The 24,138-nt window shown below is 33.8% G+C and overlaps 1 protein-coding gene and 1 long non-coding RNA gene across 8 annotated transcripts in view; one reads left to right on the forward strand and one right to left on the reverse strand.

Moving 5' to 3' along the window:
• Positions 1 to 24,138, forward strand: part of NTNG1 (netrin G1) — a 432,645-nt gene that overhangs the window by 258,735 nt on the left and 149,772 nt on the right. The gene's annotated exons all lie outside the window — the stretch shown is intronic.
• Positions 2,326 to 22,700, reverse strand: LOC116423400. The gene is made up of 3 exons (XR_004233999.1): positions 22,348 to 22,700; positions 15,571 to 15,811; positions 2,326 to 2,363 (listed from the first exon to the last, which is right to left on the reverse strand). It is a non-coding gene; the product is annotated as an uncharacterized LOC116423400 (long non-coding RNA).

The raw sequence follows: 24,138 nt of genomic DNA on the forward strand, positions 1-24,138 counted from the left end.
TTGGACAAAAATACAGTCAATATTCAGAACTAAATTAATATTTGTAGATACTATTCTAATTAGATAACTCTTCATACTTCCTCTCCCTTTTCTACCACTCTAGGGTCATTGCTGTGGAAGTAAAGGGGAATAACACAGGATTGAGGTTATTTTTACATTTACTTTTACATAAAAATGATTTATTTTATCTTTAACTATTTTCAGTAAGTCCAAACCTTGAAATATCAAAAGAAAGTTCAAAAAAGGTACATGAAACTATAAACTAAAATATATAAACATGTATTTATAAAATTGATTTTGTTTTTAATTCTTTATATGTATATGTATATATTATATCAGAGTAATATCAAATTCATCCTATTGGTTTATGTCAAAGGTGGACAAATTAAATCCCATAGGCCAAATCCTCCTCATGGTATGTTTTTATATAATCTATGGCCTAAGAAAAGTTATTGTATTCAAAAATATTAAAAACCATTCTTAGCTAACTGATATACAAAAACAGGTGGCAGACCATCTAGATAGGAACTGTAATTTGTAAACTATTGCTTTATATCATCCTCCTACCTCACTTTTTTATATATTTCCCAGATTTTGTTGCTATTTCATTACATATGTCTCTTCATATTTAATTTTTCATATTTTACATATTTAAATACTTCATTGGGTCAATGGGCTCATCAATGTGGGTGCCTGTTCCAATAATATTTTTTTTCTAAAACCTAGGCATTATCTCTTCTGTCTACATTCTCCAAGAAAAACTCTCCTAAAAGTTCATTTGTCTCTTAATGTTGCTGAGGTACAGCTTCAGTCCATGTATAGTACAGTTGTTCTCCTTCATTCTCCCTTTTTGACTGTTTTATTTTTACCTATATTTTTGGTGACATTTTTAGACTATTTATTGTACCTAAGCTCTTGTTTTCAATATGCTACAATCTATTTAGGCTTACCATATGTGTCTCCAGTGACCTTTAAATGGTCCATGATTTTAGGTGACCTGTTCCATGATGCCCAGTAATTTTTTTGGTGAAGTTTGGTATAAGAAATTTTGGAGATTATAGTTTATCAAGATTCATAGCTATATAATATAACTAAAAGAATATTAGTGTTTAAAGAATATGCTTTTATTTTAATAAGAAGCTGAAGTAATAGAAAAGTTTGTTGGATGAAAAACAGATTGCTTTCTTTCTTCTATTCATTTCTGAGTTCAGATCATTGTCCAAATACAATGTCTATTTCAAATAGATGTACTGATATAGAAACTTATTGATCTATCCATCCAATTTATATCATCATCTGGATAAGAGATAGTGTTCAATCTAGAAAGCAAATGCTCAGCATAAGAATAGCATAACTAAATAATGGAATAAGCAAGATTAGTCTAGCAATGATTAAGAATAAACAAGAGCAAAGAATAAAAATTGTTAAGATGTTTAGGAAATGATTGCAATATTCAAGTAATATACAGACTTAAAAAGAAAAATAAGGCTTTTAAGATGACTCTCTAAGAGTGACTGGGGATCTCAAAGCTGAATCAGTAGGGCAAAGAATTTAGGTTTAAGGAAATAAATATCCCTTTAATCATCAAGAATATGAGATTAGCTACTCAATTTACAAATAAGGCCAACTTTGGATATGAAGAGGTAAATCAGTTTCAATACTTCTTCCTTGCTTCTCAAATGTTGGCTTAGGAAGGCCAACAGCATGGAAATTTTCTATTCCTAATGACCAAAACAGGTGTTCCCAACTGGGCCCACTGAGAAGTGAGCCCATAATCTGCATAATCTGCATAATCACACCACAATTCCTTAGTTTTCTTTTTTTTTTATTTTATTTAATAGTCTTTTATTTACAGGTTATATGCATGGGTAACTTTACAGCATTAACAATTGTCAAACTTCTTGTTCCAATTTTTCACCTCTTACCCCCCACCCCCTCCCCCAGATGGCAGGATGACAAGTAGATGTTAAATATATTAAAATATAAATTAGATACACAATAAGTATACATGACCAAAATGTTATTTTGCTGTACAAAAAGAATCAGACTCTGAAATATTGTACAATTAGCTTGTGAAGGAAATCAAAAATGCAGGTGGGCATAAATATAGGGATTGAGAGTTCAATGTAATGGTTTTTAGTCATCACCCAGAGTTCTTTCTCTGGGTGTAGCTGGTTCAGTTCATTACTACTCCATTGGAAATGCTTTGGTTGATCTTGCTGAGGATGGCCAGGTCCATCAGAACTGGTCATCATATAGTATTGTTGTTGAAGTATATAATGATCTCCTGGTCCTGCTCATTTCACTCAGCATCAGTTCGTGTAAGTCTCTCCAGGCCTTTCTGAAATCAATTCCTTAGTTTTCTACAGAGATCAAACAGAACACATATTTGGGTTCATATGATTTAGAGCTAAAAGGGATCAGAGACATTATTTTGTCCAGCTCTGTCCTTTAAGATATTACCTAAAGCCCTAATTAGCTAGGTGACTGGTCCAAAGTCACACATATAATAATATAATAGACCTAGGATTCAAATCATATCCTTATTTTAAATCTAATTTTTTTCAATTAAAATACATTATCAACTTAAATAAGGGGGGAAAATTCCTCAATAGTAAAGACTGATATTGAACCCTAAAAAGAAAGGAGGAATAAAGAAGATTTACTTTATATAATGAATATAAATACATTGCTTTTTGCCAGCAGGAATTCACAATTCACTTTCCTTAGTGATGACTAAATTATTCATATTTGGCAATCTAGTCCTTAACTTTTCAAGTATATATGGTTATGATGGGAAATTGTTAGAAAATGAAGGAAAATATTGATTGTAAGCATTTGAAATATAGATGATAGCATTCAGTCTTTCTGGTACTAAGAATGTTGAAGTTTCTGAAAAAAAAAATGTGTCTTCTTTATATTTAAAATAATATTTAGAAGTAACCAGAAAAGAATTTGAATATCTCATCTAAGTTTACCAGGAAGATCAATTTGCTTCCATTGATGACAGTTAAGGAAAAAAGCAACATTGTATTTATTCTACACATTTTTAAAATGATTTTTGAAATGAAAATCTTAAGATACTGTAGAACAAGCTCTGCTTTGAAAATAAAAGAAACCGGGATCAAATCTGATGTTTACAATGCCATTTAAGTCTTCTGAACTTTATTTTCCTCATCTGCAAAATGAGTTGTTTTTAGATGACTTTTGACTCCACTTCATTTCTTGATCTATGAAACTGTGATTCATATTGTTGCTCAGAAATCCATTAGTGTTATGTATTTGCATTCACAACAAATAACAGTTTTCCATTTCATTAATTATATTGAGGCTATCTGAAATTAGCTTCTTCAATTGTATTCCCTCCAGAACTCAGGATTTCTCATCATTATCACACTCAGCCACCTTCCCTTCTATCTCAAAAGAAAAAAATTCCTTATATCTTGATATACTGAGTTTCTTTTTTTTTTTATTATTATTATCTTCTGGCTCTCCTAGAACCTTGGCCCAGAAGTAATCCCTTACCTCTCATGCAGTTTTATAAAAGCTTTATGTGCATATATATATTTTTTTCAAAATACATGTAAAGAGTTTTTGACATTCATCCTTACAAAACTTTGTGTTTCAAATTTCTTCCTCCCTATAATCTTCCTTCTTCCCCTAGACAACAAGTAATCAAATATAGGTTAAACATTTGCAATTCTTCAAAACATATTTCCACATTTATCATGTTGAACAAGAAAAATCAAATCAAAAGGGAAAAAAGGAGAAAGAAAAACAAACAAGCAAGCAAACAACAAAAAAGGTGAAAATACTATGTTATGATTTACATTCAATCCCATAGTCCTCTCTCTGTATGCAGATGACTCTCTCCATCACAAGTCTATTGGAATTGGCCTGAATTACTTTATTGTTGAAAAAAACCAAGTTTATCCCAATTAATTGTCACATAATCTTCTTGTTACTATGATAATGTTCTTTTGGATTTATTCACTTCACTTAGCCTCAGTTCATGTAAGTCTTTTCAATCCTTTCTGAAAACAGCTTGCTGATCATTTCTTATAGAACATTAATATTCCATTACATTCATGTACCATTCAGCCATTCTCCAACTGATGAACATCCTCTGTTTCCAGTTCCTTGCTACTACAAAAAGAGCTGCTACAAAAATTTTTGCACATGTGGGTTTTTTCCCCTTTTTTATGATCTTTTTGGGATACAGATCCAATAGACACACTGCTGGATCAAAGGGTATGCACGATTTATTAGCCCTTTGGGCATAGTTCCAAATTGCTCTCTAGAATGGTTAGCCAATTCACAGCTCCACAAACAATGTATTAGTATTCCAGTTTTCTAATATTCCCTTCAATATTTATCATTATCTTTTCCTGTCATCTTAGCCAATTTGTAAGGTGGATGGTGGTATCTCAGAGCTGCTTTAATTTATATTTTTTTCTAATAAATAGTGATTTATAGCATTTTGCATATGACTAGAATTGGCTTTAATTTCTTCATGTTAAAATTGCCTCTAGTGCATTTTAATCTTTTTTTATTTTTTTTGGTACTGTCTCAATCCTGTCTACTTATCAATATACTCAAATTTCTTCCATTTAAATACTAATTATGGTAATTACTACTATTAATAACAATAACAAAATAATAAAATACTTGCTCAGGATCTATTATTTTAGTCTCTACTTTCATTAACAAGTCAGATCTCCAATGTCTAGTTGTTATCTTTCTCAGGACCCTTATGGTTAGCTCTAAGGGGTATGGAATAACCTTTCCAAAGCAATAGCTCATGAGCCTCCCAATGGATTACTTCATTCCCTGATGATTAATTGATGTCAATTTGTCATTCAGACAATTAGCTTTTAGAAAGTGATATTCTATTAATGGGGCATAGTAGGAATAGTTGGTTCAAAAAAAAATCTCCCCAAAGTTTCAGAAATATCTTCCCATGAGTACATAATGAATACAAGAGAAAATTGGATAATGTTTCCAGAACTCATGTGCGAGAGGGTTAACTGATAATTCCTAAAAGTCCTTTCAATGTAGTTTTTAAGATGTTCAGCTTGGCCATCAGGCTGTGTCTTCACCTTGGGCTCTTTGTGGAATTTTGGATGTGTGTAGTTTGTTCTTGGTTCCTCATGCAGATACTGATATGGCGATGCTGCTGAAATGTCAGTAGGAAGATGGAAAGCCCAAAACCCTTCAAACACACATACACACACATCTATACACACACACACACACACACACACACACACACACACACACACACAAGGTACTTCTTTGAAAAGATGGGGGAGAAATGGATTTGCTTTCTTCTTCCCCCAAGTGCTTCTTCCTCTGAATTTTGTATGGAATGATCTCTCCTTGCTCAGCACTCACTTTTATTTCCTTATTTCTGAACTAAGTTCTAGTTTTATATAGTCTCTCAAAGACATCGACAAGTCCCTCAACTAACTAGCATGAACTTCTTGCTTCTTGTCAGCATCACTCCAGTTCCTCCAAAAACTTTCAAATACTTTTTTTATTTAGTCTAAAACATTTGATAGATTGGTTGGTTGATTGATTAATACTTGTAGTCACCTGGTTAAGATATAAGATACAGGGAAGAGAAGGGACGTATAATTGGGAAGTTATAGAGATAATGAGTGGAATATGACCACTGATTGTAGCAGTCTTCTTCTGAGGCAATTGATATGATTGCAGTTCACTTCAAATGGGATGGAGTAATTGATCAGCTGATTCAGTTACCACTTCCTTTATACAAACAGAACTATATTCCTTTTTTCCTAATCTAATTTTTTTATTTCTTTTTATTTTATTGTTATAGCTTCTTGAACAAGCTGTCTAAAACTGCTGCTTCTACTTCTTTAGGATCCATTGTGGCATCATCAACTTACAATCTGCTTTTTTCCTAACACAACTTTAGAATATCAATGATATTCAGTCTGATATTATATATATATATATATATATATATAAAGTATTTGCTTTTTTGGCATCTTTCATAGGTAGTCATCCAGCCTTCACTTGAAAAATTCCAGGGATTGTGGACCTAATTCTGCTTAAGGCAACCCATTTCACATTTCAGCAACTCTAATTGTTAGGGAACTTTTCCTTATATGAAATAGAATTATGCCCAGTTGTAACTTCTACCTATTGCTTCTAGGTAGGCCCTCTGGCCTCAAATAAAATAAGCTTCATGTCTCTTCAACATTCAGATTCTTGAAGACATCAATCATGTTCCCCCTGAGGCTTCTTTTCTTAAGGCTAAATAGCCATAGTTCTTTTAGTTGATTCCCATCTGACATTATTTATAGGCCTCTCATCCTTTTGCTTCCCCCTCCCCCATTGGGTGGATACACTAAAATTTTAAAATGCTATTCCTGAGCTATGATTCCAGAAATAACACACTATTCTGGGTGTAGTTTGATCTGGGTAAAGGTATCAGAGTATCAACTTTTTTTTTGTTTTGTATACAATGCATCCATCAATAAACACTTATTAAGCACCCATTATATGCCAGATACTATATAAGGCACTAGACATATAAGGAGAAAAATGATTAGGAAGGAGCTGGGGAAATGAGGAAAGGGAATATACAAGATGCAATTTTAAATTTAATCTGCATTATTAATATTTTCTGTACCATTTTCTTAAATGTAGAGAATCAATTTTTAAAAAAATCCATCCCTAATTTGTACTGTTTGCTGATAACCAAGGTAAAAATGTTCACAATGAAAATTTAACAAATAGCTCTTGGAAGTCATTATAAGCTGGCTCCATTGATTGTAACTATAGCCCTGGATGATGTTGCCTAACATTGTATTATTTTTTTGTGTGTTTATTATTTTTTGATTAACATTCATTTTTCATACACTAAACCCCTTACATATTTTCATATTAATGATTAGCTAGTCATACTTTTCCTTTTTAAAAAGTCAACCAACAGGTACGTATTAAGTATTTAATATGTGCTAGGTATTGTACTTATCACTGAGAATACAAATATAAAATAAAGACAGTTCCAGTCCTTAAAAATTTACATTCTATTGGAGGAAACAAAACATATAGGGACAGGGAAAGAGTTCTGAAAAGAAAGTCATAGAGATAATGAGTGGAATATGACCATCAATCGATCCAATATTTGCTGAGTCTATTAATATAATTTCAATTCTTAGAATAAGAGGTGGAAGGGAAGGGAAGGAGAAATCCATGATTCAAGGCAGCAATGAAAATGTCTGAATGAAGAATAGGCTTTGTGGTTACAGGGAATACTGATCCAAGTGGATAACGCCACATGAATTCTGGAGCTCTTGTCTGGAGGGTGAAGCAGCAATGTACAATAAGGTAGAAAGGGACCAGAGTTAGTGTAGTCCCAGGTATTTCTGAGTTTTTACATTTTTTTTGGTCCAGTCCAGTATCAAATTACTTTTATCTCATTAATAGGTTTAGTTGTCAGATGATTTAGAATTTGGAAATCCTATTCTAAATTCAGGTATAATTGGCATAATCTATGTGATTATAAACTTATATTAGGATTTGGATTTTGAATAATAACAGAAAATTATGTTCAACTCCATTAAAAAAAAAATCTCCCTCCCATGCCAGAGTTTTAAACAATGCATCCTTCATTGTAATAGACACTCATTTCAGCAGATTTTTTAGGCATTGGAAATGTGTCCTTAAACTTTGCCTAGAATCATAATAGCTTTAGAATATTAAAAGTATAGGAATTTTAGCTATGATTGCTTGACTAAGTTCTTCCCCTTGAACTCAGAAGTTTATTGTGTTTTTAGTGTTTTGTTCCCTTCCAAATTTTTGTTATTAATTCTAAAATTAACTGGTTCTAAAGTAAGTTAACAAAATACTGGCAAAGTGACATCACAGTAAGCCAAATTTGTATAGCCCCATAAAGGCAGACTGACAATTCTGGCCTCCCTGCCCCATACATTATTCTGATTGTGTAAAAACTTGAATCGGTATCTAAAAGCCAGGTGGTTACAACTCCCACAATATTGGTTTCCCAGTCAAGAGGCAGAAACTCTAGTAAGAAGAGCATGTGACTTGTGTATAATTATGTGCATTGGCTTTGGCATTCTGGTTTAATGGCAATCTCAGTAATTGTATTCCCTCTGTCCAATTTTCCTCCTAACTGAAACTAGATAGACGTAAATCACAGTTTATAATCATGAATCAGAACACCAAGCAATGTGGATAGCCATTGATTGCTGAGGCATAAAAACAGCAAATGAAAATGGAGTGACTGTGTCTGAACCATATTGGCAGACCAGTTGTGGCAAATGGACAGCAATATAAATGGCAGGCACAATCTGAAACCACAAGGCTGTTTATATACTTCTTTATTATGGGGAGGCTTTTTAAAGGGGTAAAAGGTAGAGCGTGGGGGTAGACTAGTGACATTACTTGTGTAAGGCTCTTCTAGTGAGACAACTTATTAGACAGTTGACCGGGTTACTGAGAGCTTAAGCAAGTGAAACCTAGTAAGCATCCAAATCAGAAATTGAATTTAACTCTTTCTGTAGAGACTAAGAGCCCAATGGAATGGGCTAATAGCAACATGTGTATGTGTGTGTGTTCTTGTGCATAGATATTTACAATAAATATATATATATATATATATATACATATATTAACATATATATTATATATTTATAGATAAATATAGATATACGCATATATATCTAGAGAGAGAAAAAAAGATTTATGGGATTAAAACTTCAAAGGAAACTTAACTTCTGTTGATTAGCTGATCATAGAATCAAGAATGATTGTCAAAAAGAGGTACTAAAATTTTACTCACTCTGCCCTACCTAAAATCCAGCTATCACTATTTTTATTCATTGTTCTTTCTGGAATGTTGGAATCAAGTGATGGGAAAACTTGCTGACTGGCTTCATTCAGTTTGTCTAATTGAGGTCTTAGGAATCCAAAACTATATTCTTTAAGGACCAGTGATCTATGTAATAATAATTAAAGATGGCATGCAACTCAAAGATCGTCTGATCCAACCTCCTTATCACAAAGATGAAGCCCAAGAAAGCAGTTTTGCATAGGCCACTTTTCAGTCATTTCAGTCATGTTCAAATCTTTGTGATTTCATTTGAAGTTTTCTTGGCAGAGGTTTGCCATTTTCTTTACAGCTAATTTTACAAATGAGGAAACTGAGACTAACAGGGGTAAGTGACTTGCCCAGATCACACTACTGGTAAGTGTCTGAGGTCAGATTTAAATTTAGGAAGATAAGTCTATCACTGTTCTACCTAGTTGCCCAGAAGGCCGTAATGTTAATTACAAATAGTGATATTAGAATTGAATCACAGTTTCCTGAACTTCAAGTTCATTTTTCTTTACACCATCTGGTTTACTGATAAATCATAAGCTTTTTAAGACTCATGATTTCCTTAACATGTTTTTTTAGGAAAATATCCTTTTTGCCCCTTCAACTCTATGAGTAAATCTACTCATCTATTCATGAGTTGCTTCAACCCAGTTTGCTTCAAGATTGTTCCCTTGACTTCCTTCCCCTTTCCAAATATAATCCCTTTGGTTTCATCTCATTAATTTTATTTAGCTTTAAGGAAGAAGCAAACAACTTACCAAGTGACTAATGAATACTGATCAAATCAAAGAATAGAAGTTCACTGAGTATCTTTAATAACAATTACATTAGAAATGTGACTGAATTTAATTCAACAGACATTAAGCCAACTATGCAAGATGATCTATTCAGGACTCAATCTATTAACACAGAGATATTTGCCTCTTAGTAATGATATTTTTAATACAAAGGAATTTCTAGGGTTGAAGTTTCATTGAAGATAGTCATAGAGAGGTATATACTCCTAAAAAATAAAATAGATGATTTCTCATGATGCTGCTTTTCTCAATTATGCTTTTTCACAAATACATGCCTATTTGTATTTACATATGTTAGCTCTCCTCATTCACCCTTGGTAAGAAGCCAAATTCTCCAGAGGCTCATGTTATCTTTGGATTAGGCCAAGATGCAAAACAATCACACACACACACACACACACACACACACACACACACACACTTTTTACCCTATTTTTAAATGGTATTTTATTTTTCCAAATACATACAAGGAAAGTTTTCAACATTCACCTTCACAAAACCTAGTATTCTAAAATTTTCTTCCTCTACTCCCCTTTCCTTCCCCTTAAAATAATAAGCAATCAGATATGGCTTAAATAAAGACATTTATATTTTAAAGACTAATGAAAGGTATATAACTTGGATTCTTCTATACCCCATTTTGGCTCCTTCAACTCTGTCCTGATGGTGGCAATCCCCCCAAATAAGAATAATAGAATTCCAGAGCTGAGAGAAATTAAAACCATATCTGGTCCAATATTTGATCAAAGATTGAAACTCCTGGAAAACATCAATAAGAAATTATCAGACAGGTTTCATTTGAAAATTCCAGAAGCAAGGCAATTATCATCTCCCAAGATACTCTAGTATGTTTTAACCACTTCTAATTGGTATGAAGCTATTCTTCATGTTGAGCTGATTATCCTTTAATTTCCAACAATCCCTTGCTTCAACTCCAGCCCAAATTTGCCAACTGCCTATAGGTCACTTTGATCTGAATGTCTATTAGGCATATCAAACTCAGTGTCCAAATATAGAATCCACATAGGATATCCACAAAATCTTAGTGTTCTTTTTTAGCATATATAGCTTAAAAGTTCACTAAGACTATTTGGACACACTGGATTTTCTCATAAATTTCTCCCTTCCAAACTACCCTATTTATGTTTAGAACATCTCTTTCCTTCCAGGCTCACAGATTTGCAAAATAGGATTCATCCCTGAGTTATTGTTTTTTGCTATCACTTTCGATTTTCAATCACTTACTAAGTCTTATCAAGTCTTTCTTTCTCTCCATGTTCATAACTTCTATCTTAATCTAGGCTCTCATTTGAAGGATTATAATTATTTCCTGATGGGTCTCCATTCTCTGAACCTTTCCCATTTCCAATTTATCCATGACACAGCTGTCAGGATGATAATCTTAGAACATAACACCAACCATGTTACTTCTGTAAACAAAGACCTTTAGTAGCTCCCTATTACCTCAGTCTGGAATTTAAAACCTCTATAAATATGGATCCCCCAGCCCTTTCCAGCCTTATTTAATATTATCCATCCATTATCTTATCTCTTCATTCCAGTCAAAAAGTAATGCTGGCTCTTCCTCATTACAACATTCAATCTCTGTTTCCCATCTCTATGACTTTGTAGAGGTGGTCCCTTATGTTTGATATGCACTACTCTGTGTGAAAATTTCCCCCTTCTTCCCTACATCCTCAAGGGCTTCTTAAGTGATTTTTAACCCTTCTGTTTTGGAAAGAATGAAAATATTTTACAGAATGATTTTATATATATATATAGAGAGAGAGAGAGAGAGAGAAAGAGAGAGAGAGAGAGAGAGAGAGAGAGAGAGAGAGAGAATTGTCTGAATTTGTTATATGAAGTGGGGAGGGAGAAAGGAGGCTGCAAACATGATGTATTCCAAATTTCCCCTTTCTATTAGTGTTTTTTGGACTGAGAAAATCTACCTTCGAAACAGAGGTCACATGTTTCTTCCTATACTAGAACATTTTTATCCAATTATTATTATTGCCCTTTCTCTTGGAGTCACATTATTTTGTTTTTAATCTGTGGACCTTTTGCATATGTACCCCAAATGCCCTCCAATAAAATATAAGTTCTCTGAGAAACTTTTTGCATGTATAATCTCAGTGCATAGTGGGCACTTAATAAATGTATTTTAATTGAATTGTTTCTTGTTCTTACCTCTAGATAGACACTATATTTCCCAATCGAATTGAATGAACCTTTATTAGTACTGAGTTGGATTCCCCTTAAGTTTTCTCTTCTCCAAGATAAATATTGAAAACTTCTTCAATCAATTGACAATAAGAATAGTCAGTATCACATAAACTACCAAAGTAATTATCAGTATTACTTTCTGGAATCAGATCTCTAGTATAACAAAACTTATAGGTAGCTAGATGGTATAATGTATTGAATTCAGAATGGTGAATTAGGAAGGCCTGAATTCAAATTCAGTCTTAAATTCTCACTAACTGTATGACTGTAGACTAGTCATTTGAACTCTGTCTACTATAAAATGGGGATTAAAATAACATGCACCTTCCTAAGCTATTGTAAGGACCAAATGAAATCCTATTTGTAGTCTGATTTGCTAAAACTAAAATACTACTTAAAATATAGCTATTCTCATTTTGATTTTTAGCAAACCTACATGAACGTGAGTAAAAGTAGAGGGAAGAAACAGAAAGAATGAAATAGGGAAGAAACAGAGAGAAAAAGAGAAACAAAGAGGGAGGGAAAGAAGGAGGGAAGAAAGAATATTGAGAGGGAAGGGGGGAGCAATTAGATGAGAGAAACAGAAACACACAGAGAGAGAGAGAGAGAGAGAGAGTCAGAGAGAGATGGAGAGAAAGACAGAGAGACAGAGATGGAAGGTTGAAAAAGGTTCTGTGAAAGTCACAGTAATGAGATGTGTGAGATGGAAATGTTGATGTAAGAAAGAGTAATTGTGGGTATCACTGGATGTAAGTGTGAAGCAAGGAGGAAAAAAAAGGAACAAAAAATAATGAATTCTTTAGAAAATGATAATTTTTACTTAATGGCCTCATGTGTATTCTTAGGTAGGTGATATGTAATAATACAAAGCAATGAAGAATAAAACATTTTCCCCAGAAAACATTAAAATGCCACTAATTTGGACTAAGGAGGTCAGTTTGAATTACAATAGAATTTGGATTAAAAGATGAGTTTCCAAAATGCAATCATTACTTCTAACTACCAGTTAAGAAGGTATTATAGGAAATGTTTTAATTCATGAGTAATACTCATAATTAGCACATGAATAACATATACTCAATTAAATGCAACTGAATGGGAATAATAATAGGCCCAGCCTCACAGGGTTTTTGTGAGGATTGAATAAAATAGCACATGCACAACACTTGGCAAACCTCAAACTATTTAAATACTAACTATTAGCTAAAGTGGACCCTGAAATTTTTTCTGGATTATTAATTTGCTTGACAAATTCTTTCTCTATAGCTTTTCCAGGCTAAGCACCAGATGGAATAAGAGCAAGTAAATGGAGGCAATATGGACAATGGAAGGAACAGTGCCTCTGACTCTGAAGATCTACTAGTGTTACCTTGGACAAATAACATTTCTTTCCTGTGATTTTCTTTTCTTACCTTTGAAAAAAATTCATATTGAACAACCTCTGAAATCCTTTCTCTCTCTGTTTATAAAAAATTTCAATATAATCAGATAGAAGAATCATTCTGAGATCAAATATGGCCTCAGACACTGTCTCAGAGATGTCTGCTCTTAGGCAAGTCACTTAACTCTCTTTGCCTCAGTTTCTTCATCTTTCAAATGATCTGCAGCCAGAAATGACAAACCCATCCAGTATCTTTGCTAGGAAAATCCAAGTGGGATCTTGAAGAGTTGGATGCAAGTGAAACTGAACAACAACGAAATTTCTAGATTGCTGCTAAACAGTTGGAGGCTCGCTCCACTCTAAAGCATTATATCATGCAAATTCCATAAACACAAAAGCAGAAAAAAATGGAATCACTAATATTAACCCACAGTACTTCCCCAGAAACTAGAATATCCTTACCCTGTTATAGTATTTAATAAAACTGAGTATTTTTCTGCGTGACATATTTTCTCTCACATCAAGTATAGAAATGCCAGGTAATTGTTTCTGTACTTGCTATAGTCAGAAAATAATTATTGAGCCTTTTACTTTGTAAGTATAAATAAAAGGGGAAAAATCTGGTGGCAGATGTCCCCATAACAGGAGTTCTTAACCTGAGTACTATAGAATATGAGAACATTATGTGCATAGATTTCACTAGGTCCAAGCATGAGGGAGAAGAGACATGTTTTCTTTTAACAAATTGACATTTAGAATATAAAGTATATAATTCACATTTTTTCTGTGATCAAGAGTCCATGGGCTTCACTAGACAGCCAAAGGGGTCTAGGACACAAAGAAAAGGTTGAGAGCCCTTGCGCTAGAAAAAATGGTTCTACTACTATCAAGTCATCCTCAAGAGAATGCTTTCACAGTTGAACATGATAACCACCCAACCCATATGCCCTAAGCCTTGTGGCTGAATCATAGTGAAAAAATCCATTTTGATTCAGCTATAGCATTCTTTTGTATTTGTTCAGTTTTTTTCAATTGTGTCTGACTCATTGTCATCCCATCCCATATTTTCTTGAATGGAATGATTTCTCGTTTTCTTCTTTAGCTAATTTTACAGATGAGGAAACTGAGGCAAACAGAGTTAAATGACTTTCCCAGGCTCACTAAGATAGTAAGTATCTGAGGACAGATTTGAACTCAGAAAGATCAGTATTTCTGACTCCAGGTTCAGCACTCTTATCTATTCTGCCTTTTATTAAAAAATGAAGAGTATGAAAAGACATTACATCACCTAGGATATGCATTTGTTTTTTAAGGTTTTAGTTATATCTGGAAATAACAAATTTTAAGAACTTGTCCCAGTAGTAATTAAGAAGAATTTACCCTATAATTTAGAAGCTAAATGATGAGAAATTTAGCAAACCTTTTTTGGCCCATTTCCTTCCACTAATCTCTTCAGAGAATTTTAATGATCTATTTCACTCTTTCAATTGGACATTTACTTCAGGGTGATAACTATCAATCTGCAAGTATTTATTAAGTAATTATTATGTACCAAGAAATGTATTAAATCCTCTTGACACAAAGAAAGGCAAAACCCATTCCTGTTCTCAAGAAGCATATATTCTAATGGGAGAATAATGTGTAAATAGCTGAGGTGAAGATATAAGAGGAGACTCCAGCAGTTGTAGAGATCAGAAAAGTCTTTCTGTAGGAGGTAGAATTTAAACTAAGTTTCGAAAAAAGAGTCTAAGCAATGGAGGGAAAGGACCAGAGCAATTCAGACATGGGAGGGGAGGCCTGGAAATTCAAAAGCATGGAGACCAGGAGATTGACCAAAATATCTTAGAGCGAATAATTAAATTTTCATTGTGAATATTTACACCTCAGAAATCTGTAATTCTTATAAATCAGGAATTGACTCTTTTTGTTGATGATAAAGACTTAGGAAAGTATTAATACAAATTAAACTTAATGGGGTATATACAAATTTTCAAGAACTTATATATTAAATATTTACTCTATTTTACACATATCTATATTGTTTTATAAATGTTGTATAAGTAGGACATGAGTGTGTGGAAGGCTTAAGGAATTAAATTATCACCAGATTAGAGAATCTGGTAACAGACCATGGTGATGATGATAATGATTATAACAACAAAAACAACAACAACGATAATAATTGGCATTTATATGGCATTTTATGTTTTGCAAAGTGCTCTAAATCCATAAGCTCATTTGAATTTCAGCACCCTTATATTTGAGATAAGATGTTAACAATTTAGATAATGTACCTGTCCACAATTCTTTAAAGTTATCTGATGTTAATGCAGATGTCTTGAGAGGAATGATTGTGGGTGAAAATTTGATTGTAGAAAATAACCAATCGAGAGCACTTACTGTTTCATCAAGTGTTTTTTTTTCCTATTTAGTCCCATTCTGTAGATGCATAGTTAGCAAATGATTCAAGGATAATGCCTAAGGTACTTTGTGGCCAAGCATACATTCAGTACAGGTAGGTCAAAGGTGAAATATCTGTGGTAAGAAAGCAATGGTTTATATTCAGCATATCAATTCTGGACATCAATAACTGATTAAAAACATACATATCCTCCTTAAAGGCTAGAGCACAGGATTTGTAGTCAAAAAGTTGTTGTTCAGTCGTTTCCAACATTGCCTGACACCATCTGAGTTTTCTTGGGAATTGGTTTGCCATTTCCTTTTCCAATTCATTTGATAGATGTGGAAACTGAGGCAAACAGGGTTAAGTGATTTGCCCAGGATCACACAGCTAGTAGTGAAGCTAGATTTGAACTTAAAATTAACCTGACTCCAGGCTGAATGCTGTATTCAATATGTCACCTACTTACCTTAGGAAAAAAAAAATTGAATTCAAATCCTACCTTCAGGCAAATACTTCTTAGCTATGTGATCCAGGTATATCATTTAACCTTTCTCTGCCTTGGCTCCCTCATCTACAAAATGGGGTAATAATAATACTGACCTCACAGGGTTGTTATTGTTATGCCTCAGTTCTCTTTAACTGTTCTGACTTGGTTTCCCCTGAACTAGTTTCCTTTGTCTCAGTTTCTTTAGCTGTTCTGTTAAATCCCCTTAGTTGTAAAAACCCACTCTAGTCCATTAAGATTGGGAACCGTTTACTCTAAGGTTATATATTGCTAGCAAGATAAACAAGAGAGCAGAACTCCTGTCCTCAAGAATTTACAATATCCCTCTAAAATATTCCAAGATACCTCACTGACATCTTTATCTCTGGGTATTCAGACATCCTGTCTCTGGGCTTTTAGGAGTTATGGTCTCCCCCCAGTCTGACAGGAACTTTTGCGCCTTTTTACCTTCTTTGTCTCTAGGGTTATTTAAAGGAAGAGGCCGCACTTATTCATGGCTGCTTCATTCTTTGAGATGACAGCCCTGGGACCAACATGGATTCCTTGATCCCATTATATCTTTATCTCTATCTGACTGGATAATTTGAGACGAGAGTCCTGTCCAGTCAATTATACTCTCCAATTAATAAACTATTGAAAACTCTCTAATCTCTCTCCTGCCTCAGTTTCTCTGGCATTACATTATGAAGATCAAATGAAATAACACATATAAAGTACTTTGCAAATCTTAAAGCACAATACAAATGTTAACTATTATCACAATCACTATTCTATTATTGTTACTTGTATTTGTAAATGTAATTCCAAAGAATGCCTTTTTCTAGTAGGTAATGGAAAGGGCATGTTAATAGTACCAGGAACAGTAAAGGGAAAAAGAAAGAAATAGAGTAGCCTTAAAAAGAGTTGAAGTTTGGAGAACAGGCCATCAGGAACTTCACAGTCTTTATCTTAGGTGGATAAATAGGGGTAGCAATGAGGTTGCTTAAGAAGATAAAATTTGGAGTTTCAATTTCATGGGTTCCCTTTTTTCACTAAATATTTTATGCATTGTCTTATACTTGGGAAAGATCTTAGTTTATCACATGTACAGGAGCAAGAGGACCATGGAATACTGGAATATAATTATAGGGAGCTCAATGCCATCTAATTCAACCTATTATTGTAAAGGAATTCCCCTATATTTCTAATAAGTAGTCAGTCAGACTTTTCCTTAGTGAGGGGTAAACCATTATCTCCCAAGGCAGTCCACTATACTTTAACATCTTTTTTCTTGCCAGGAAGTGATACCTTCCAAGCAGAAATCTGCCTTTATAATTCTACCCATAGACTTCAAATATAGCTGAAGTTATACAGTACAAATCTAATCCTTCTATACATCGATCCTTTCAATATTAGAAAGCAGCTATTGTGTCTCCTTAAGTCTCTCTTCCAGGTTGAATATCCCCATTTTCTTTAGCAAATCTTCATGCAGCATGGTTTTGAAGACCTTTAATTATTCTGATCATTGTCCACATACCTGGAAGCCTAGAAAGCAGTATTTCAATAAATCACTTAAAATTTACATGGAAGACAAACAAAAGTTCTCAATAAGTGATATTTAGATATCTGAAGTAACATCATTGAGGATAAGTTATCTAATACATTTTTGGTGGAATTGTGAACTGATCCAACCATTCTGGAGAGTCCAAAGGGCTACAAAACCGTGTATACCTTTTGATCCAATTGTGTCTCTACTGAGTCTACTAATATCCCAAAGAAATCATTAAAAAGGCAAAAGAACTCACATATGCAAAAATGTTTGTAGCAGCCCTTTTTGTACTAGCAAGGAACTGGAAACTGAGTGGATGTCCATTAGTTGGAGAATGGCTGAATAGGTTATGGTATCTGATTGTAATGGAATTGTTCTATAAGAAAAGATCAGCTGGCTGATTTCAGGAAGGATTAGAGAGACTAACATGAACTGATGTTAAGTGAAGTGAATAAAACTAAGAAAACATTATACAAGAAACAACAAGATTATGTGATGATCAACTAGGATGAACTGGACTCTCTTAAACAATGAGATGATTCAGACTAATTCCAACAGACTTATGATGGAGAGAGCCATTTGAATCAAGAGAGAGGACTATGGTGCCTGAATGCAGATCAAAACACAGTATTTTCACTTAAAAAAAAAAAAGAACACAATATAAGCACAGGCTTGTTAAAGTTTTATTCAGACCTTCCAAGTAAAGACAGCAACCATGTTCAGGGTCTGAGTACAGTGTAAGTGTTTGCCATCGAACCAGACAGAATTCACCAACTTTTAGTGGTAGCATAGTTGAAGAAGCTCATTTATGATGTGTTCAGAATATCTTCATAGAATCACAAAATTTCAGAGTTAGATATGATTTCTTAAGTCATCTAAGCTAAGTTTTACTTGAAGAAGAACCAACATCAATCAATTAACAAGAATTTATGGAGCGCCAACAATGATGCTGGACCCTATGGATACAAAAGTAAAAAATGAATCTATCCCTCCCCTCAAAGAGCTAACATTGTGTTAGGAAAGAAAATGTGTACATAAATAAAGTTAAGAAAAGTATATACAAAATAAATCCAAGGTAATTTTGTGAGAGATGTCACCTGAAACTGGGGGAATGGGGAAAGATGCTGTAGAGGAGTACGCTAGATCTCAGTATTGATGGAAAGAAAGGATTATAAAATTCAGAGGTTAGATGTATGTGTTTCAGGCTTGAAGACAGTCAGTGAAAAAGGCATGGAGATCAGAGAGGTAATGTCATGTATTAGGAAAAACAAGGTCAGCCGTGTGCAGAAAGAAGAAAAATATAAAATAATGCTGGAAATGTTAGATTGAAGTATGGTATGAAAGTGTTTGAGAAGGAAAAGGGGGTATATGTTATATGTTAGGAATAACAGGAAACCACTAGTGATTATAGAATGGGGCAGTGGCACAATCAGATCCATAATTTAGGGAAATCATTTTGACAATTGTGTGGATGGATTTAAAAAGGGAGAGAACTGAGGCATGGAGGCAATTAGGTTATTGTAATATTGTAAGTGAAAAATGATGATGGCTTAAACCATCATCATGGTGGTTCCACCATGGTGGAACATGGGTGGTGTTCATTGGAACAGAGAGAAAGGGTCAAGTGCAAGAGATATTTTATACAAAGAAATGACAAAATTTGGCAAGTAAATGAATACTGTGAAGATAATTTGAGAGAAGGGAAGAGCTAAGAATTATACTGTGTATACACTTAGAAGGAATGAAGAATGATAGTGTTCTCAATGGAAATGAAGAAGTTCATAAAAGAAATGGGATTACCTAGGAAAATAATGTTCTATTTTGGATGTGGTGAGTTTGAGATGACTGGGAAATCTGGCTTCGGGCTGACAATAGGCATTTGATCATTTGGGACTAGAACTCAGGAATGAAATTAGGGATAGATATATAGACTGAGAGATACCTACAAAGCAGTGATATATCAGAGGTTATGGAGTCACCAAGTAGAGAAAGAAGACAAAATTTTAGGTATAATATGGACAGAACCAACAAAGGAAATTAATAAGAATCCATAAGACAGATAGGAAGAAAACCAATATAGAGTAATGTCACAAAAAATCCTTGAAGGAAGAATATCTGGGAGGAGATGATGGTCAATAAGATCAAATGCTGCAGAGGTCAAGAAGGATGAGGATTTCAAAGATCTTCAGATTAGAAAATTAAGAAATCATTGTCAACATTGGAGAGATCAGTTATTGTTGAGTGATGAGAATGGAAACTAGAATGCAAATGACTGAGATATATGTGAAAAGAGAGTGGAAAAGGCGAGAACTGTAGTCTTCAATCAGTCTCTCATAAGAAGGAATCATTTGAGAGAAACCATTTTACCTTTGGATAACTCTGTTGGAAATTTTTCCTTACATTAAGGAAAAATCTACCTTAGCAACTTCTATCCATTACTTCTAGTTATAGTTTTAGAGATAAATAAGATGTCTAATCCTTTTTCTACACAAAATACTTGAAGACAGAAACCATCTGCCTTTTCTTCTCTCCCCATATTCTTCTTTTCTCTAGACTAACCATTCCAAGCTACATGATCTAACTCTTACATAGCATTGTTTAATGTCCTTTACAATCTTTGTTAATCTTCTCTAGACATGTTCCAGTTTGTCAATAGCTTTCCCAAGATGTGTTCCAAAGAAATTAACAATTTTATAGATGAGAACCTACCACTTTGGCACAAATGCCTTCTTTGTTATTGTGACATTTCTATCATTGGGATATCTTTTAAAGCAATCTATTTGACCATTTATGCATCCTAAGCAACATTAACCTTTTTTTTTTCAGCTTCCAGGATATACTGATAGCTTATTTTGAGTTTGTAATTCACTACAAATCCCAAATCTCTTTCTCAAAAACTATTATCTTATAACATGTTATTTTACTTGCCCAGATTTTTTTTAATCTAAGTAATTTTCTCCCCATTAAATTTCTTATTACATTTAGCTTATCATTCTAGCCTAACTGAAATTTTTTGAGTGTTGATTTGGTTGTTTAGTCCTTTAGATAAAAGTTCTATTAATGCTAATATATAGTTTTTGTATTGCAACTCCTTATATTATGTATTGAATTACATGCAATTCTGAGGGTGTTATGAGATCAGTTTTCAAGCTCTCTGAAAGAAAAGGAAATACCAAATACTTGGAATAAATTTGTATCAAAATATTACCCAAAAAAGACTGAAAGAGAATCAATAACCAGCAAACCATCATAAGTACTTTCTCATTTATTAATTTTTAAAATAAGAAGTTATACACACATACATTGAAAGGATCTTTAATAATTGTTTCATATGGAAACCAAAAGAGTTTTAGAAATAATATTCTGCAACATATCACTTCTTATAATCAGGTAAGTGAGTTTGGGATATAGAAAATGCAGTATCCTAATGTGCTGATTGACTATTAAAAAATGGATTTGATATAAACAAAATAAATATTCTCCTTCAAGACAGTATATTTTATACATGTTAAAATTACACAAGGTAGAATACTGCCTGACCTGATGTGTAGTCAAGGAGGAGTGGCCATCTCTCCCTTTAGCTGATACTGGTTTATTTTTCTTATTAATTCTTATTTCTGATTCTAAATCAAAGTATATGTTCTGATATTTCTTCATAAGTCAGTAGAAATATACAACTTCTATCATTGACTAATCATTTAGTTCTTAACCCCAATGTGATTTTATTACGTACACTGCAGAAAAATGAAATGATTATCCACTGAGTGTCTAAGAAGCAACATAATATTGGTGAAAAGAGAGCACTGGACTGTGAGAGTATTGGCTTTGCCATTAAGTAGCTTTGTCCCCTTAGTCAGAACAACTTTTCAAAGTTATCATTTTCATCTTCAGTAAAGAGAGGATAATAATACTAGTATCACCTGTTTTATGAAATTGCTGTGGTGGTTAAATAAAATACTATCTGTTAAGTACTTTGTAACCATCAAATACGATATAAAAATGGAAAAAAATACAGAAACTTATCTTCTCTCTCTCAGACTATCTAAGTTGCCTAGGATTCAATAAATGTAAGTGTTGCTGGTTGTACAATTTAATAGCAGTATAAATATACAACACAAGCTCATATTTTCATAAACTAATGATGTATCACATTTAATCATCAATTGCTGCTGCTGACTTCTCAACTCTACAATCCCAGTCCCACCATTCAGCACTCCCTGGTTGTAAGTCAGTCTCTCAAGAATTCTCTCCAAAATATTTCTTTGCATGACAAAAGTTAAATGCTTTTCTCTCGGTAAATGTCTCTTTAGACTCTTTCTCCCTGACAGCTAAATTACTCAGTCTCTCAGGAAAGAAGTTCTATTTCTTTGTTTCTGTCCTCACATGGTCTCTCCCCCACATTGTAGTTAACAGAAATGACAGTTAAACTGCCAGTTTTCTCACAGACTTCTCACAGAAGATAGCAAAACTGTAATTCCCCAACATTTCAGTCCCTGTTAGAGATACAGAAATAGTATCCATAGACTCTTTAGGAGGGACTATTGAAGTTGATGTTGCAAATTTAGCAACAGAAATAATTTTGTTCATCAGATTATAAATATCAAGCAAGGTTTAAAAAGGGGCTCAGGTCATACCTGTTTTCCATTGTCATGGATGATGTGTAGCATAGAATCCAAATGGGTTTGTCTATCAATGGCAATGTTTTCCATATTCCCCTGTTTTCAAATGGCAACACGATGATTTCATCAAGTCAGAAACGTCATAGGCAGCAACCAAATGAGATCACAATTATTCAAAACAGCTTGGCCGACCTTTCCATACCAGAAAAAAAAAGAATTGCTACTCAAAGAGTTTGTCTATAAAACTAGTCTTTCAAGGTATACATGTTAATCACTGCATATAGAGAATAAATAAACTGTGTCACACACTGAACAGGTAGAAGTGGGGCCATGGGTTAGATAGAACCTTAGGGATATTATGTAGTGCATTTAATGGTACCAAGTTTCTATCTGAAACAACAGTTTATCTTTAGCCTAATGCAGTATATCTGTAAATCATACCATATTCCTCAAAAAATTGATTATAGGTGACCTGAATGACCTAAAAATGAAAGGGATATGGAGGATGTTTATAAGCTGCAACATAGTTTTGGTAAAGAACTACATAAGAAAAATGGAAGAAAAGATGTTTTCAGAGATATGTGTACCTGGAAAAGGAGGTAGGCTGGCCAATATAGCAAGTACTAAGAATAATTGAGAGATAGATTACATGCTTTGTTGTTCTCCCCGTAATCTCAAGGTAATCAAGTAGAAGCTCTCACACTTTAAGGTTGGAATCTCATGGGAAATTAATGAAAGGGGGGTCCGGGGGGAGAAAGTATGAATTGATTGCAATCTACACTGATGTTTGGAGTCAAAAGTTTGTTGGAAGCTGAGTCATAGCAGTTTATAAGGGCTAACTATTAAATCAAGGCTTAATTTATTGCTCTGTTGATTGTCTAGACTAAAAAGTGATAGGAGAAAAAGTTAATGAAGATTAAACTTTAAAAAGTTTTTCTTGCATGTTTTCTTTTCCCTTCCTCTACTCCCCAGAGGAAAACTCATTTAATAGCATACCCCTGGATAGAATATACACATTGATGGAATCACAGATCCATCAAAGTGTGGAAATATTATTTGAGTTAATTTAGTAGGCTGCAAGTAATTACTATTTTTCTTTTGCTACTCCCCTCCAGCTAAGGAGAGGAAACTCCTTAAAAATACCTTTTGGTAACTGGTTGAGCCTAGAGTCAGGCTTCACAGAGGTGATTTCCCATTGTGAATTGGTCCAAGTCACATTACTATCTCATTCGCACTATACATAAAGAACAATAGAATATCTGTTCTCTTGTGTTCCAACCTCATAGATAACACAGGAAGGTTATTATGCCATGGAATAAAACCATAGCAAGCCATAAAAATTCACATAGGAACAGACAATTAAAAGGATGGAAGGCCAAGGCAAGAACTGGTGCTAATCTGAAGTCCCTGAAATGGAAGGCATTGACATGATATCATGCCTTGAACTTCCATAATAGTGTGGCCAATTTAATGATTATCATCACTAGTTTAATCCTAGCACTGCCTTTTATCTACTACTTTAAATCTTTCTCTTGCTGCCCAGAGATTGATGGCTAGCATTTCTCTGTGCTTCAATGCTCAGAACCTATACTGAAAGATCCCTTCCTTATGGTAGGAGTAGTGTAGGACCATAACATCTCCACATTGGCTCTTTTCACTTGTGCTTATTGACTATGGCATAAACTGTAAAGAAAAATCAGTTCTGATTTTGCCCTGTGGCATCACACAACTCTAAAAACAAAGCCAGCTCCAGCTAGAATGAACTTTTAAATGGGTTTGATAAATAAAACTATTAATTATGGTTGG

Source organism: Sarcophilus harrisii, chromosome 4 (genome assembly GCF_902635505.1).
Source record: "Sarcophilus harrisii chromosome 4, mSarHar1.11, whole genome shotgun sequence".
NCBI lineage: Eukaryota > Metazoa > Chordata > Mammalia > Dasyuromorphia > Dasyuridae > Sarcophilus > Sarcophilus harrisii.